The sequence below is a fragment of the Rattus norvegicus genome, chromosome 7 (genome assembly GCF_036323735.1).
Source record: "Rattus norvegicus strain BN/NHsdMcwi chromosome 7, GRCr8, whole genome shotgun sequence".
In the NCBI taxonomy this organism is placed as follows: domain Eukaryota; kingdom Metazoa; phylum Chordata; class Mammalia; order Rodentia; family Muridae; genus Rattus; species Rattus norvegicus.
Genome location: NC_086025.1, coordinates 109,037,087 through 109,055,339, shown reverse-complemented (window position 1 = coordinate 109,055,339; position 18,253 = coordinate 109,037,087). Strand labels below are relative to the sequence as shown.

At 45.9% G+C, this 18,253-nt stretch overlaps 1 protein-coding gene across 5 annotated transcripts in view; it reads left to right on the top strand.

Moving 5' to 3' along the window:
- Ly6cl1 (Ly6-C antigen like 1) overlaps positions 1-18,253 on the top strand; it is a 94,884-nt gene that overhangs the window by 42,502 nt on the left and 34,129 nt on the right. For 2 of the 5 annotated variants that reach the window (XR_010053034.1, XR_010053033.1), the window contains exon 1: positions 3,679-11,005. The exons of 1 other annotated variant lie outside the window; for it this stretch is intronic. The gene's annotated coding sequence lies outside the window, so the exon portion shown is untranslated. Of the gene's footprint in view, positions 1-3,678; positions 11,006-18,253 lie in introns of those variants that run through there. 2 more of the 5 variants (XM_039079776.2, XM_039079774.2) reach the window with 2 other exon arrangements.

The window sequence follows — 18,253 nt, the reverse complement described above, 5'->3', positions numbered from 1 at the left end:
CTTTCACTTGTGGAAATCTTAAAGAAAGCAAGAGGATGAATTCCAATTGGAGAAATGACACTGGCAACAGAGTAAGCGATTGACATTGGTAAATAAGGGAAGCCCCTGGAAGATGAGGACCAGAGATCTGTTGGAAATGGCAGAGGCTTGCAGGCATGGGCAAGCCACAGAACAGGTCTCCAGTACGGAGGTCTCCAGTTTCACTAGTTGCCAGGGAAACAACCGCAGACATGAGCTGTCCCTGCTGGATTAACATACCTGGGAGAGCTGACAGTGCCATGTGTTGAAGACCTGCTTTGCAGCCCTGCCTCGACTTTTCAGGTCAGAGACAAATTGTACAGCCACCTGGGGGACACACTGTACCTTCTGGAAAGCTAAGTGGTTATGTCCCCCACGACCAAGACATCCCATGCCAGCATATCATCCAATAAAAATGTCCCAGGGGTCCCAAACATACCAGAGACTTGTATTTGATGCTTGTAACTTCACTGATCATAAGAAAAATAAATATCCAGAAACGGCCCATCAATAGGAGAAAAGTGTTAATAGTGATGTCATCACACAGTGGAATACTACACACCAGGTGCAAAGGACAGTGCCCAGCAGAGACAACTGTCAGCAAAACAAAAATGGGGACACAAGGCTCAGACGATTCATAAGCCTGCCACTCAGAAGTTACTCCACAATGCTTTATAAGTGTGTGGTAGGGAAATAAATCTATGCGGACTTGATAAAACGGGGGTCTGGTTCTGTTTTCTACTCACAGTATTCTTGAGACAATGTAGCAGGAATTGCAGGCTGAATTGTCCACTAAGTTGCCCTAGAACTGAGGGTTGACTGAACTCCTGATCCTTCTGCTTCAGCTCCCAAGTGCTGGGATCACAAACCTACATCACTGCATCCAGTTAAACACAGGACTTCGTGCATGGTAAGGAAGTTATCTAGCAACTGAGTCACATCCCCAGCCTTTATATCATTTTGGAGGTGGAATCTTCTTGTTTTGCTGTTCAGCTCTAGTGTAACTGAGATTAAATGTAGCTTACTGTGCCTGACTAGACCGAATAAAGTTTCTTTCTTCCATCTAGCATCTGTTCAGTAGCAATTAATTGATATCTCCATCTGTCATTACATCTCAATTATCTACCTTTCTGCTAATTACATATCATTATCTCTGTATATATTATGTATCATCTATCAATTATCTACTACCTCTCATCTACCATTGTATCTATCTCTCTATCTACCTGTCTATCTATTATCTCCCTATCTCCCTATCTCCCTATATACCTATCATCTATCTACCTCTCTATCCATCTATTATCTATCTACCTATTATCTATCTATCTATCTATCTATCTATCTATCTATCTATCTAATATCTATCTATCTATTATCTATCTAATATCTATCTACCTATCATCTATCTATCTAATATCTATCTATCTATCTAATATCTATCTATCTATCTATCTATCTATCTATCTATCTATCTATTATCTATCTATCTACCTATCATCTATCTATCTATCTATCTAATATCTATCTATCTATCTATCTAATATCTATCTATCTATCTATCTATCTATCTATCTATCTAATATCTATCTATCTATCTATCTATCTATCTATCTATCTATCTATCTATCTATCTTTATCTGGCATCTACCCACCCATCTTCATACCTACTGACCATCTGTCATCTATGTATCCATTATCTGTTTGTCATGGTTTGAATGAGAGCTGTCCCTTTCAGGTTCAGGTATCAGAACACTTGAGGTGGTCGTGGGGAGGTGCAGCCTGGCAGAAGGAGGTGTGTCATGGAGGGTGGGTAGTTTTGAGAGGTTTTAGTCTTGCCTCTCTTCCAGTTTGCTCTCTGCTTTCTGCATGTGTTTGGAGGTGTGATGTTTCCTCCTTCTGTCAGGATGCTGGCTCCTTGCTCCCATGCCTTTTGGGATTCTTATTCTTCTGGACCCCTAAACCCAAAATAAACTCTTTCATCCCTAAGTTTCTTTGGACTATGGTTTTTTATCACAGCAACTCATTCTCCCTTAAGTTGCTCTGTTGTCTGTTTGTTGTTTTGTTTTTATCACAGCAACGGAAACAAAACTAGGTGAGGGGTTGGGGCAGTGGGGCCACTTAGACCCTTGTGTTCAAGGCCACTAAGCCTCTAGATTGGAGGGGACGTGTAGGCAACAGAGGTTCTTGGATGTAGATGTTAGCTTCCTGGGAGGGTGGGCTCTGGGGAAGCTTGGAGGGTACCCTGGCAATGGGCTAGATCTAGTCATTTTCTTGACCCACAGGACCTCAACTAGCTCTGGGATGGCTGAGTGATAGAGCCAGGGAGAGGGATGCTGGTTAAAGCCCCCACAAGGTAAGGCATTCTGCCCATTTCTAGACATTCATTTTTGTTGCACGTGTTTGTTTCAGGTGCTGCTTGGCACTGAATTTCCACACTGGTTTCCCTGGAGACACTCACCAAGATGTTGCTGTTTTCTGGCAGGGTTGGCTTTCCCTGGGCTCCCTCTTCCTGGTAGCCAGTGTGTTGAGGGGCTTTTGTTCAGTTGTATCTGGGTTGCTTCTTGGGTGTGCAGATGACTTTCAGGTGGCACTGTGTAGACACCTCCCGTGTGATGTTATGGCTGCCCTGGACACTCATGCCTACCCATCCCCTGGGAGAACATGCTCTGCACAGCTGGCTGAGGTGGCAAAGTCAGGTTTCCTTTTTTGCTTTGAGACTTGTACTGTTAGAAACCAGCTGGGAGTCACATTGACCACACGTGTGTGCTGAAACACACATGGCAAAACACATAAATAATTTCTTAATCCCACCCTTATCATTGGCTTTTAAGACAACCAGAATGTCCAGTAAACCGGGAGAAGGGAGGACAGCAGCCCTCTCCTGGAGGAAGAGGTTGAAGGTGACCTATTTTACTGGTGGTGGTGGGGTCCCCTAAGCCTGCTGAGACATCTGCTGGAGGAGTGCACCCTCTGATGTTCACATGAGGGATGGCACTCGATCTTGAGCCACTGCATGGCTGTGAGCAGTGTCTGCACAACATTAGGAAAGATAAGACCACTGTCCCAGAAAGGGGAGGTGGTGGTGGTGGTGGAGTGGAGACTCATCTGCATAAGCTCCACCCCTAAAATCTCCCATGTCTGTCTGATGGCTGCTGTGAATGTGCTGGGTGTACTCCAGGTGCCTCATCAAGGCCACCGCGCCACTAAGTTGTGTCCACTTATGTGAGGCTGTGCTAGAGTTCCCTCCATCCATGTTACCTGCATGGCTCTTGGCATTTTTGTTGGATCCCATCTGCCCTGGAGCAGGCTGCAAGTTCCCCATCACCTATGGGCATTAGCATAGGCCGATCCTTGAGCCAGAGCTAGGCCATGGCACTCCCCTCACAGGCTCTTCAGTACTGAAGCAGCACTTCTCTTGAGAAACAATGAAGTGATAGAGAGAGCATCGTAACACTCTGAGCAGTGGCTCCAGGTGCTCAGTGAGGAGCACTGTAGAGAGCGGCGCGGCAAAACAAAGATGGTGCCGACATCCAGCCTTGTCTGGATATAAATGACTTACTGTGCATGTGCAGGCTTGTCCCCTTGCTAGGGCTCCCTTTAGTGGTGAACAGCGGTACTGCACATGTGCAGTTTATGCACCAGGTGTCAGTTGACCGTTAATATGCTAATGAGGTGATTCATTCTCCGCCAATCACTGGAGGACAAGTAGTGGGGTGATCCAAGCCCCACCAATCCCTGAGAGATAATTAGCATACAGTTGTCTATATAAGTCGAGTGATTTTGCTGCTCGGAGTCCCTGTTTAAGAGAGCTGTAACACTAAGAAGAGCTGTAACACTGAGAAGAGCTGTAACAATAAGAAGAGCTGTAACACTGAGAAGAGCTGTAACACTGAGAAGAGCTGTAACACTGAGAAGCGCTGTAACACTAAGAAGAGCTGTCACACAGTAAAGGCTTGCTCGAAGAAGAATCCTGTGGCCGTGCGTTGTTCTTGCTGGGGGGACATTGGACACACGATAAGTGGTGCCGAAACCCGGGAACCAACATCGCCGGTGCCGAGGGGACCCTTCAGTGTGCTGAAGAGGATTCAGAACTGCGAGAAGGTAAATTAAAAGGCAAGCTCCAAGAGGCATGCCCCTTTTTGGATTTAGTCTTGCCATGGAGGGATTGTTGCTCGTTTTTATAGTGACTGTTGTCTTCTTACTAGTTGTGTTAAAATGTGAGGACATAGTCAAGGCAGGACAGAACATTCAAGAGAGAATGTCAGAAACGGAGCAGAGTGAGAAATTAGGAGCACGCAAAAAGAAAAAGGTTACTAAAACAAAAGTGAAAGAGATACAAAAGGCGGAAGAAATGCCGCTGGAGGAAAAAATAGGTATGCCCGGGAGGATGAAGTACAAGTCATCCGGAGAGGATACTTTGTATCCATTAAAAGAATCAGAAGCCTTAGAACTGACTGGTAGTGACTCTGAGCAAGAGTTGTCAGAGTCGGAGGAGGAGGAATTAGAGGAAGAGGCAGCCAGATATGACGAAGAAAGATATGGGCCTAGGTGGAGAGCCACTGTGAAGAAACTGAAAGTTATTAATGCTGCAGTGGCCTCCACTTCCCCGCCTTATATAGAGGGGAAGTGTGAGTACTCTTTCTGTCCACCTGAAACACAGCGAGCACTTAGGCAAATGTTTCCTGTATTTGAGGACGATGGCGTTCATTCTCATCAGCCCCTAGAGCACAAGCAAGTTAAGGAACTGGCAGAGTCTGTTCGTGCCTATGGGGTTACTGCTAATTTCACCATGTCACAGGTAGAAAGACTAGCAAGCATTGCCATGACTCCAGCAGACTGGCAATCTGTGACAAAGGCCTGTCTCCTTAGCATGGGACAGTATATTGAGTGGAAGGCATTGTGGCACGATGCTTGCCAAGCACAAGCACGCGCAAATGCAGCAGCAGGACAACCTGCCTGGACATTTGACATGTTAACTGGACAAGGGCAATGGACCAATAATCAAACTGCCTTCCCCTTGGAGGTATATGCCCAGATTGCTATTAGTGCTGTCAAGGCATGGAAAGCTCTAACTAACAGAGGAGAGGTGTCCGGGAACCTGACCAAGGTCATCCAAGGACCAAGTGAGCCTTTCTCAGATTTTGTGGCCCGCATGATGGAGGCTGCTGGTAGGATTTTTGGAGACCAAGACCAGGCTATGCCCTTAATAGAACAGTTAGTTTTTGAACAATGTACCAAAGAATGCCGCAATGCAATCCTCCCCTGGAAATCTAAGGGGCTGCAGGCTTGGCTGAAAGCCTGTAGGGAAATAGGAGGACCACTTACCAATACCGGTCTAGCTGTGGCTATATTACAATGACAAAGGCGGCCTGGCCTCTCTAGTAGAGGCATCATGTGTTTCCAATGTGGAAAGCCTGGTCATATGAAAAGGGAGTGCAGGAATCAGAATCCTGGCTTTAATCCAAAGAAAGTCCCAGGACTGTGTCCAAAGCGTAAGAAAGGGAAGCATTGGGCCAATGAGTGCAGGTCAGTAAAGGACATAACGGGGAAACCCTTGGATGTGTCAAAAAACGTCCAACGGGGCCCCCGTCCTCAGGGCCCTCAAATATATGGGGCAACCACCTCCCCAGTAACCTGGGCTAATCAAGGTTCCCCAGGATGGCCACTCCGGGTTCCGCAGGATTAGACCTCCGTGCCACCTCCAGAATCGTCCTAACCCCTCAAATGGGGGTGCAGCCTATCCCCTCTGACTTTCATGGCCCTTTACCACCCCATACAGTTGGGCTGCTTTTAGGACGCTCCTCTACTACTCTTAAAGGATTGGTGGTACATCCTGGGGTTATTGATCAAGATTATGAGGGCCAGTTGAAGATCATGTGCTCCTCCCCACGAGGTCTCTTCTCCATTTCCCCAGGTGACCGGATTGCACAATTGCTTGTTTTACCCAGTTGTCACGCCCAGTTTAAATCGGGAAGTACAAAAAGAGGAAAGAAGGGTTTCGGCTCTACGGGCACTGATTCAGCATATCTTATGGTCGATTTACACGCTCGACCTACTCTGATCCTAACCATTGAAGGAAAGACATTTGAGGGAATTCTAGATACAGGGGCAGACAAAAGCATTATATCCACTAAATGGTGGCCTACAAAATGGCCCATTACTCAATCTTCCCATTCATTACAAGGTTTAGGTTATGAAGCTAGTCCAACTGTTAGCTCTAGGCCCTTAAAGTGGAAAGCCCCAGAAGGACAGGAGGGTAGTTTCGTCCCATATGTTCTTCCTTTACCTGTCAACTTATGGGGAAGAGATATTTTGGCTGAGTTAGGGCTTAAACTTATAAATGAGAATTCCCTACCAGCACAGAGAATGGTGAAGGATATGGGGTATGTCCCAGGAAAAGACATTGGTAAGCATCACCAATTCAACCCACTGCAAAACCCGATCGTCACGATCTGGGTTTTTCTTAGGGGCCATTGAGGGGGCTATGCCCATACCGTGGATAACATAGGAGGCTGTATGGGTTCTTCAATGGCCTCTCTCCTCTGAAAAGCTGGAGGCCGCTCACCAATTAGTAAAGGAACAGTTGCAATTAGGACATCTGGAACCTTCAAGCTCACCCTTGAATACTCCAATATTTGTTATAAAAAAGAAGTCAGGAAAATGGAGACTATTGCATGATCTTAGAGCAATTAATACACAAATGAAATTGTATGGATCAGTCCAACGCGGTCTTCTGCTTCTTTCTGCCTTGCCAAAGCAATGGGAGGTTATTGTAATAGATATTAAGGATTGCTTTTTCTCTATTCCTTTACATCCTAAGGATAAAGAGAGGTTTGCCTTTACTCTGCCTGCAATAAATCATGTGGAGCCTGATGAGCGCTATCAATGGAAAGTCTTGCCTCAGGGGATGGCAAACAGCCCCAATATATGTCAGTTATATGTACAACAGGCCCTGACTCTTGTCAGAGGGCAATATCCATCACTAACGATTCTTCATTACATGGATGATATACTCCTTGTGGATCCAAACCTCAAGAGCTTGAGATAGCATATGCTGACTTAATTAAGCATTTGCAACAGTTTGGGCTAACTATAGCTACTGAAAAGGTTCAGAGATCGCTGATGGGCAAGTTTTTAGGAGCCGTTGTACATCCAGAAGTTATTACTCCACAAAAAATTGAAATCAGGCGAGATCACCTACAAACTTTAAATGATTTCAAAAACTTTTGGGAGATATTAATTGGCTACGGCCATTCCTGAAAATATCTACTGCTGAGTTAAAACCTTTGTTTGATATATTGGAAGGGGATCCGCAATTAACATCCCCGTGATCCCTGTCTATGGAGGCTGTAGAGGCCCTCCGAAAGGTGGAGAAGACTCTTTCTGAGGCTCAATTAGTAAGGATACAACCTGATGAACCTTTTGAGCTATGTGTTTTGCAAACTGCTAAATTACCCACTGCGGTGTTATGGCAGAATGGCCCCTTACTTTGGATTCACCCACAAGCCTCTCCGGCTAAAACCATAGAGTGGTACCCCTCAACGGTGGCAAGATTGGCTATGAGAGGACTAAAAGTAGCTGTAACTCATTTTGGTAAACATCCAATAAAAATTGTTATACCCTATACTGCAGAACAGCTCCAAGTGCTGGCTGCTACAAATGATGACTGGGCAATACTTGTGTGCATCTTTTCAGGGGTGTTTGATAATCACTACCCCAGGCACCCCATTTTGACCTTTGCAAAATGTCATCCCCTTGTGTTTCCCCGGGTTACCAGCATGGAACCCCTTCAGGCAGGGGATATTGTTTATACGGATGGATCGAAAACTGGTTTGGGTACTTATGTGCATGACGGTAAAGTGGTAACTAAGCAATTTATCCCTAATTCCCCTCAATTAGTTGAGTGTTAGATTGTATTGGAAGTGCTCTGAGTGTTCCCTAGTCCATTAAATATTGTTTCAGATTCCTCCTATGTGGTTAATTCAGTTAAATCTTTAGAAGTTGCGGGAATGATTAGAACCACTAGTACAGTAGCTTCTATGTTTCTGGAGATCCAGCAGGAGTTACTATCTCGGCATTCCCCTTTTTTCATCACCCATATAAGGGCTCATTCAGGGTTGCCTGGCCCAATGTCTCATGGGAATAACCTGGCCGATTTGGCTACTAGAGCGACTACGTTTGCTGTGCTGACTCCTGTGGAAGCTGCCACCCAGTTCCATTCCTTGTTTCATGTTACTGCTGAGACCTTACGCAGACGTTTTCCTATTTCTAGAACAGAGACCAGAAAAATAGTGCTTCGCTGCGGTAATTGCAGTGTGTTTATTACCACCCCACATGTGGGCATTAATCCCCGTGGCCTTCGACCCCTGCAGGTTTGGCAGATGGATGTTACCCATGTCCCCGCCTTTGGAAAATTAAAGTATGTGCATGTTTCCATCAATACATGCTCCGGGGTCATAGTTGCTTCTCCCTTGTTTGGGGAAAAGGCCTCTCATGTCATTGCCCACTGTCTTGAGGCTTGGAGTGCTTGGGGTCTTCCTAGGCTGCTCAAGACTGACAATGGCCCTTCTTATACTTCAGAAAAGTTTAAACATTTCTGCAATCAGATGGGTGTTGCACACCTGACAGGACTTCCTTATAATCCTCAAGGCCAAGGAATCATTGAACGTGCCCATCGCACATTAAAGGCTTATTTAAATAAACAAAAAGGGGGAATTGGTGAGGTGCCGCCAACCCCCAAGGTTGCCATCTCCACTGCACTTCTTACTTTAAATTTCTTAAATTTAGACGCCCATGACTATTCGGCGGCAGAACGCCATGGGCAGTGGCCTATCCAACCCAAGGATCAGGTGAAGTGGAAGGATGTACTCACTGGAGAATGGAAAGGCCCGGATCCTTTTCTAATATGATCCAGGGGAGTGATTTGTGTTTTTCCGCAGAATCAAGAAAATCCAATTTGGGTACCTGAGCGTTTGACTCGAAAATTGCCTTCTGCTCTTCCTGAAGATGAGGCGATGAACCCTACTATTACTACTGGGAATGATAATACAGGTTAATTCGCTCACCCTGTGGGCTATTGCCAGATCCTGGCCAGTACCCATGCCAGTTCATAGCAATTCTACTGTTTTGAGAATAAGACTGGCAAGCATAATCTCTGGCCTTGGTTTCAATGGGTGCTGTCCAATGAGCAAGGGGCATATACATCCCTGACCCCCTTTGCTAGGTTGATGGGAGAGAACTTCGTGCTGTATAATGTTTCAGCTACCAGAAAAAGGTGATACCAGGTTGATCAATATTCAATATAATAACCTCTTGGTAAATAATACTGCCACTAGTACTTCAGTATGTGCTAGATCACCTTTTTTCTGATAAGCACTAATGTAAGCAGTGGTGCTTTGAATTGTAATAGCTCTGATGTAATCTGCTATGTAGCTGAATGCTGGGATGGCACTAATGACACCGCAGTGATGGTTAAGATTCCCTCCTTTGTGCCAATCCTAGTGGAGGCAAACCCAGATAACTTTCCTATTCTTAATTTGCTGAGAGCCAAAAGAGATTTTGGAATTACGGCAGCCATAATTTCAGCCATTGTGCTGTCTGCTGCCGCAGCTACCACAGCTGAAATCGCTATGGCCAATCAAATACAGATGGCTAAGACTGTCAATCAGATTGTATAAAGAACTGCAGTGGCACTAGAGATACAAGAAGAATTTAATACCCATTTGGCATCTGGCCTTCTATTAGCCAATCAAAGGATAGATTTAGTTCAAGAACAAATTGAAGCACTGTATCATATGACACAGCTGTCTTGTGTTTCCTCCTTTAGAGGTTTATGCATTATTCCTTTGCGAGCTAACTTTTCTCAGGATTTTCAACAGAACAAAGAAATCTCGAATTATCTGAAAGGAAACTGGTCCATGAAAGCAGAGCAACTATCAAGACAATTGCTGATGCAGATTGCTGTCCTCAACAGCACTAGGCTGGACCCCATCACAGTTGAAGACTTTACCTCATGGGTTACCAATGCTTTCTCCCTTTTTAAGGAGTGGGCGGGCATGTTTGTCCCGGGGAGCTATTGTCCTCCTGGGATGCGGAGTAGGTCTCTGGCTTATTGGCCGTTTAAAAAGAGAACATGCCAGACACAAAGTGGTTGTTTACCAGGCTATGACTACCATTAAAAAGGGTACTTCTCCCAACATATGGCTGGCCTCTTTGAAAGATCAAGAGTTCGCCCTAGATCATTTTTGTCACAGTCATGTGGAGTCATTGTATGCAGGGACGGGCAACTTTCCTCGAACTTGGACCAACCTAAGACACGGGGCCCGGTGGCGATAGGGTAACTCTATGACGGGTAAGGCCAAGTTTGGATGAGAACGACCTAAGACAGGACAATGACAAGATTGACGTGACACCCAGATCTAGACCAGTCATTTTATTAAACAAAAAAGGGGGAGATGTAGAGAGCGGCGCGGTGAAACAAAGATGGCGCCGACATCCAGCCTTGTCTGGATATAAACGACTTACTGCGCATGTGCAGGCTTGTCCCCTTGCTAGGGCTCCCTCTAGTGGTGAACAGCGGTACTGCACATGTGCGGTTTATGCACCAGGTGTCAGTTGACCGTTAATATGCTAATGAGGTGATTCATTCTCTGCCAATCACTGGAGGACAAGTAGTGGGGTGATCCAAGCCCCACCAATCCCTGAGAGATAATTAGCATACAGTTGTCTATATAAGTCGAGTGATTTTGCTGCTCGGAGTCCCTGTTCAAGAGAGCTGTAACACTAAGAAGAGCTGTAACACTTTGAAGAGCTGTAACACTAAGAAGAGCTGTAACACTGAGAAGAGCTGTAACACTAAGAAGAGCTGTAACACAGTAAAGGCTTGCTCGCAGAATCCTGTTGCCGCGCGTCGTTCTTGCTGGCGGGACATTGGGTGCGTGACAGAGCACTGCTGGGATGTGATTCCCCCCATTCTGAAACGATCCAGGTAAGCCCCTCTTGACTGGGAAGACAGGTCTACAGTTTCTCCTCCGTTGGTCTGTGGTAAGCCTGAGATCAGGGAAGGAGGGCTGGAGGGTTAGAGTCTAGTCCTCGGGGATCTCAGGGGAAGAACTCAGGGCCCTGAAGCATCCCTTCTGTTGGCACAGTTCCTCTCGGGCCCTGTCTGACTTGGATCTCTAAAGGGCCCAGGACATCCATTCCAACTTTCCCATATTATACCACCCCCACCACAGGGCTCACAGGAAAGACACACGAGTGGTCCTGCTGCCTGGTGACAGCTGCATTTCAAGTAACCTTGCCCCAGTCTCAGAGTCAAGTCTCAGAATAGAATAGCAATTCATGGGCCTTTCAAAAAATTATATATTTATTTTATGTATGTGAGTACACTGTCGCTGTCATCAGACACATCAGAAGAGGGCATTGGATCCCATGTTTGTGAGCCACCATGTGGTTACTGGGAATTGAACTTAGGACCTCTGGAAGAGCAGCCAGTGCTCTTAACCTCTGAGCCAAATCTCCAGCCCCACCGTTTTAAAAAAAAACATTGTTCATAATGAGCATGGGGCCCCAGCATCACCAGCTGGCTACATAGGCCGTGTTGGCTGATAGGACAAGTGTAAAATCAGAGGTCTCCACCCCCATGAAACCTTCCAAATGAACTTGTCTCTTCCTCTATAAAGTCAGGATTGTTTAAACAACTTGGTCAGCTGTCATGGCGGTGGGCTTCTTTACTGACTGCACGCAGAAGTCAGAAGCAGGAAGTTTTGGAGTCTGAGGCCAAAAACAATACAAAAAAAAAACATGTAAACAAAAAGCGAGGGTCAGGGCTGGAGAGGTAGCTCAGTGGTTAAGAGCCCTGGCTGCTCTTCCAGAAGACCTAAGTTCTAGTCCCAGAACCCACACAGCAGCTCACTACCTTCCATAATTCCAGTACTAGGCGATCCACAGGGGTGGCAAACATGTGGTGCACAGACACACACCCTTCAGTTAACCTCTTTTACAGCCCATTCCCCTTGAAGTGCTAAACTACAATGGTTTTTCTGTTTCAGAGATTTTTTTTTTTTTATTAACTTGAGTATTTCTTATATACATTTCGAGTGTTATTCCCTTTCCCGGTTTCCGGGCAAACATCCCCCTCCCCCCTCCCCTTCCTTATGGGTGTTCCCCTCCCAACCCTCCCCCCATTGCCGCCCTCCCCCCATAGACTAGTTCACTGGGGGTTCAGTCTTAGCAGGACCCAGGGCTTCCCCTTCCACTGGTGCTCTTACTAGGATATTCATTGCTACCTATGGGGTCAGAGTCCAGGGTCAGTCCATGTATAGTCTTTAGGTAGTGGCTTAGTCCCTGGAAGCTCTGGTTGCTTGGCATTGTTGTACTTTTGGGGTCTCGAGCCCCTTCAAGCTCTTCCAGTTCTTTCTCTGATTCCTTCAATAGGGGACCTATTCTCAGTTCAGTGGTTTGCTGCTGGCATTCGCCTCTATATTTGCTGTATTCTGGCTGTGTCTCTCAGGAGCGATCTACATCCGGCTCCTGTCGGTCTGCACTTCTTTGCTTCATCCATCTTGTCTAATTGGGTGGCTGTATATGTATGGGCCACATGTGGGGCAGGCTCTGAATGGGTGTTCCTTCAGTCTCTGTTTTAATCTTTGCCTCTCCCTTCCCTGCCAAGGGTATTCTTTTTCCTCATTTAAAGAAGGAGTGAAGCATTCACATTTTGATCATCCGTCTTGAGTTTCGTTTGTTCTAGGGATCTAGGGTAATTCAAGCATTTGGGCTAATAGCCACTTATCAATGAGTGCATACCATGTATGTCTTTCTGTGATTGGGTTAGCTCACTCAGGATGATATTTTCCAGTTCCAACCATTTGCCTACGAATTTCATAAACTCGTTGTTTTTGATAGCTGAGTAATATTCCATTGTGTAGATGTACCACATTTTCTGTATCCATTCCTCTGTTGAAGGGCATCTGGGTTCTTTCCATTTTCTGGCTATTATAAATAAGGCTGCGATGAACATAGTGGAGCACGTGTCTCTTTTATATGTTGAGGCATCTTTTGGGTATATGCCCAAGAGAGGTATAGCTGGATCCTCAGGCAGTTCAATGTCCAATTTTCTGAGGAACCTCCAGACTGATTTCCAGAATGGTTTTACCAGTCTGCAATCCCACCAACAATGGAGGAGTGTTCCTCTTTCTCCACATCCTCGCCAGCATCTGCTGTCACCTGAGTTTTTGATCTTAGCCAATCGCACTGGTGTGAGGTGAAATCTCAGGGTTGTTTTGATTTGCATTTCCCTTATGACTAAAGATGCTGTTTCAGAGATTTTGCAGATTATTTTTTTTTCTTTTTTTTTCGGAGCTGGGGACCGAACCCAGGGCCTTGCGCTTGCTAGGCAAGCACTCTACCACTGAGCTAAATCCCCAACCCCCTATTTTGCAGATTATTTGTTACTGTTGTTGCTGCCAGTCATGGTGGTGTGTGTCAGTGAGATATGCTGAAGAGGTGTCGCCAGGAGGACCACAAGTCTAAGGCCAGCCTAGGATACTCATTGTTTGGGATTGGAGAGATGCTCAGAGGTCAAGATCACTGACTGCTCTTGCAGAGGACCTGAGTTCAATTCCCAGCCCTCACATCTGGCAGCTTAATGCCACCTGTAACCCCCAAGTTCAGGGACTCCAATGGCCTCTTCTGGTCTCTGAGTACGCCTGGATACACGTGGTGTGTAGGTAGACAGGCAGGCACACATAAATAATTTTAAAGGTTAGATAAGCTTTACTATGTGAATTTTGTGAGTGTTCGAGGTAAGGGCAGGGCATTCAGACACCAGTTCTCTTCCTTCATCCTGTGAGTCCCAGGGATCAAACCCAGGCCGTCAGGCTTGGCAGAGGTGGCTTTCTCTACTGCACTATTTGGCTGGTTTGAGTGGTTAATCTTAATTGTTCCTACCATTGGGAGAAACGAGCTACCTGTGTAACTACATAATAAGCAGATGTTTGCCTCATATTGTAAAAGCCACTCTACTTATTATACACCATTTGTATGCACGTGGTGCTATTATATACCATTTGTATACATGCGGTGGTGTTTTGTACCATTTGTATACACGTGGTGGTATTAACTCTGAACTAAACTAAAATGTGACTCAGAAAGAAAAGGGCCCTTGGATGGTAATAAAATAACCCTTATCACAGCATGGGCCTGTGAACTACCAAGGTCACATGTGAGATGCAGAAACCTGGACCCAGCCCCTCTTTCCACGAAACACCCTGACACAGAGAGATGATTTTCTCTTTAATTTCCCATTATTATGTAGGAGGTCCTGACAGGATAAGCCACGCCTTGTAAAGTCAGCATTGTTTATGGACTGCCCACCCTGTTGGGATAAGGACTCTCTGACCTCTCCCCATCAGAGTGCACCAGCAGGAGCTGCGGCTGGCAGGTTGCCAGGATTTCTCCTTCATTCTAAGCCTCTCTTCAAGAGGATCGACAGGAGAGGAAGGAGAGCAGTCAGCTAGTAACCTCTGCCCCTCCGTGTGTGTGCTAGTGTGTCCATGCGATGGTGGTATATATTTATATACACGTATGTGAAGGTGTATAAGAGGGTATGTGTACACTTGTGCACTGCTTCTCTTGATGTGGGATGTGGTCACAATGGTCACTAGCTCAAACGACTGAGTTCAGTATTGGGGGATGTGACTCAGTGGTGTCACTTAACTAGCATGCATGAGGTCCTAGATCTAATCTCTGTAGTGCGGACAAAAAAGAAGGACTGAACCCAGTCCATTACCCAGAGTTAAGTCTGGCTTTGACCCTGTCACCTTGGCCACTGAGGTGCATGCTGAGACACATTGTTGCTGGCTATTGGCTGGAAATAGAAATTCAGACAATGGGACAGTGAGTGATGTTGGGGGATATATTTCACAGGTAACAATTAATTGAGTCTCTGCATCCAAACGCTGCTGCATCCCAACGCTGTCTCCTCTTTGGGGACCCTGACGCATTCTAATTCACAGGACACTGGCCCTGCTCTGGCTCATGGGCATGAGAGGGGTGTCTCTCACACAAGAACAGCTGCAGATAAACCAACTTTTAAGATGATTGATAAGAAGTAGCAGGTGACCAAGACAGGCCTAATCTAGAAACTAAGAGGGATGTGAATGAAGAAGAGAAGGGGTGAGTGAGTGACACCCCGGCAATAGATTAGGAGAGAAACATCCCTGGGGGCCCTTGAGGAAAAAGCACCGCTGAGTTAACACCAAGCTCAGTTGAGTAGTACATCCCTGTAATCTTAGCATTTGGGAGGCTGAGGCAGGAGGGTCACTATGAGCTTGGGTCTAGCCTGGGCTACATAGAGAATACCAGGCTAATCTAGTAAAATCAAATACTAACCAAGAGGGCTCAGCTTCTGCCAAGCCTGATGACCTGGGTTCAGTCCTTGGATCCACACAATGAAAAAGAATGAACTCCATGAAGTTTTCCTCTGACCTCCCCATGCGTGCCTCAGTGTGCATGTGCATCCACAAGTATGCTCATATACAAAGAAATAAAAATCATCTAAACATTAAGAGTAGCGCTATCGTGCACATTAAAAACAAATAGGCAGGATAATATTAACTTATACAAAAACTTCTTACAAGTGGGAATCAGGGTAGTAACTCTTTCCGGCTTTTGGGAGATAGGTCAGAAGATTGGGGATTCAAGGCTCAGTGTTGGGTGCATAGACTGTCAAAGGCCAGAGTGGATTACATGAACTCCTGTCTCAAGACACAAGGAAGCAGGTAAAGAAATGACGCAAGACCTTCCCTTAAGTTGGTCCAGCCCGGTCTATAGATTCACTTCTGGAAGAGCCTAGAGTTAGATTAAGAGATCCTTTATAAAACTAAGTAAAAACCAACACAAACAAACAAAAACAAAAAGCCCTACCAAAGAAAAGATGCTACCTACCATGTTACGCCAGGAACTTAAATGCGAAAATAGAATATTAGATCATGAGCTCTTTCCTTTCGCTGCTGTGTCTGCAGCCATGAGCATGCTCAGGCTACAGAAGAGGCTTGCCTCTAGTGTCCTCTGCTGTGGTAGAAAGAAGGTCTGGTTGGACCCCAAAGAAACCTACGAAATCGCCAATGTGAACTCCTGTCAGGAAGCTGATCAAAGATGGCCTGATCATCCGGAAGCCTGTGACTGTCCATTCCCGCGCTCGATACTAGAACACCTTGGCTGATGGAAGGGCAGGCATACGGGCATAGGGAAGTGGAAGGGCACTGCAACTCTCGGATGGCCGAGAAGGTGACCTGGATGAGAAGGATCAGGATCCTGTGCCGGCCTCTCAGGAGATACCGGGAATCTAAGAAGATTGACCGCCATATATATCACAGCCTGTACCTGAAGGTCAAAGGGAATGTGTTCAAAAGCAAGCGGGGATTCTCATGGAGCAGATCCACAAACTGAAGGCAGACAAGGCCCGCAAGAAGCACCTGGCTGACCAGGCTGAGGCTCGCAGGTCTAAGACCAAGGAAGCACGAAAGCGCCGGGAGGAGCGCCTCCAAGCCAAGGAGGAGAGCATCAAGACTCTGTCCGAGGAGGAGGAGCCCAAGAAGTGAAGCTTCCCTCATGTCTGTACTTAGTGGGCAGGCTGTGGCCTCACGTGGATCAGTCATTAAAATAAAACAAGCCTTTAAAAATATTAGATCATGTAAGAGTATAATTAGTTATTGCTGTGCTCAAGAGGGAAAAACATTAACTAAAACTTGGAGGAACTGGGCACGTGGATGGCAAATGGAAGTCTCACCTAGCATGTCCAAAGCCTTGAGCACCATCCCCAGAACCCACATGCCCATAATTCCAGCAATTGGAAATTTGCAGCAGAAGGATCAGAAGTTCAAGGTCATAGTTCATATATGAAAGAAATAAAAATTCTTTCAAGGTCAGAAGTTCATGACATAGTTTGAAGCATCCTGAACACTAAGAAAGCAAATGACTCAGTGTACTTCTCATAAAAGGTTGATGAAACCTGATAAACTCATTAATATAAAAACTAACATCACTGGGGGCCGGTGAGATGTCTTACTGGTTAAGAGTACTGTCTACTCTTCCAGAGGTCCTGAGTTCAATCCTAGCAACCATACAGTGGCTCATAATCATTTATAAAGTGTGATCTATTTCTCTCTTCTGGGTACTCATATATATATATATATATATATATATATATATATGCACACATACATGCATACATGCATATATACATACATACATACTAAAAAAATTAACATAACTAACTTAAAGGCATCTTAAAGAGACAACATTCCCTGCTGGCTCTGTGGGGAGCAGGTGTAGCAGCAGTCCCAAGATGGCGCCCAGGACTGCAGCTGGGCCTGTCACCAACCTAAGACAGGGATCAAGCGTAAGCTGTTTGTCTCCTGATGACGGGTAAGGGGCATTGCTGCAGGGGCAACCTAAGATAGGCATTCTCTCTGCCAAAAACATAAAGAAGGGGGAGATGTGGGGAGCGGGTGTGGCGACAGTCCCAAGATGCGCCTGGGACTGCAGCTAAGTCTCATGACTAGCACCTGACTTCCTCACACACCTGAAACTAGCCGTGTCCATTGTGAGAACTGTGCAGGTGCACCATGACACAAAATCAGGCCATGTGACGTGGACCTATGAATGGGATTACGCAGTCTGGACTGAGAAGGCTGAGTTGAGGGAGGATATAAGGGAGTGTGCTCGGGGGCTGGGAGAGAGAGAGAGAGAAGAAAAGAAAAGAAAGATTCCTGTTTGCATGTTGTAAGGTTCCTGAATAAACTGCTTTGAGAAGAACGTCGTGTGTCGCTCCTTTCTGCAGGACAGAGAAAGAAGCAACATGGCTCTACAATTTTTCCCCAGGGGCTGGAAAAGTTTAGAAATATCTACCACCCACCTTCTAAGGTCTCCATTACAAACCAAAGTTTGAGTCCACCAAACTTCCCCTGAAGAGCCAATGAATTTATTGGGCTTAGTTCAAGAGCGTAAGCAAGGACTGTAAAAGCAGTGGAGAGTTTGTACCCAGCATGGGTGATGGCTTTCCTTCTCCTTCCATGAGGGAACATCAGCAGTCAGCAGACCAGTCAGTTGATCTTCTGTAAGGAGGCCCAGATGCATGCCTGAAGATCGAGGTCATTTGTCTCAGTGCTATCCCAGTACAGCATCAGCATCTTCTTTTCTCTGCTTACCCATCCACGGTGAAGGAATGGAAGGG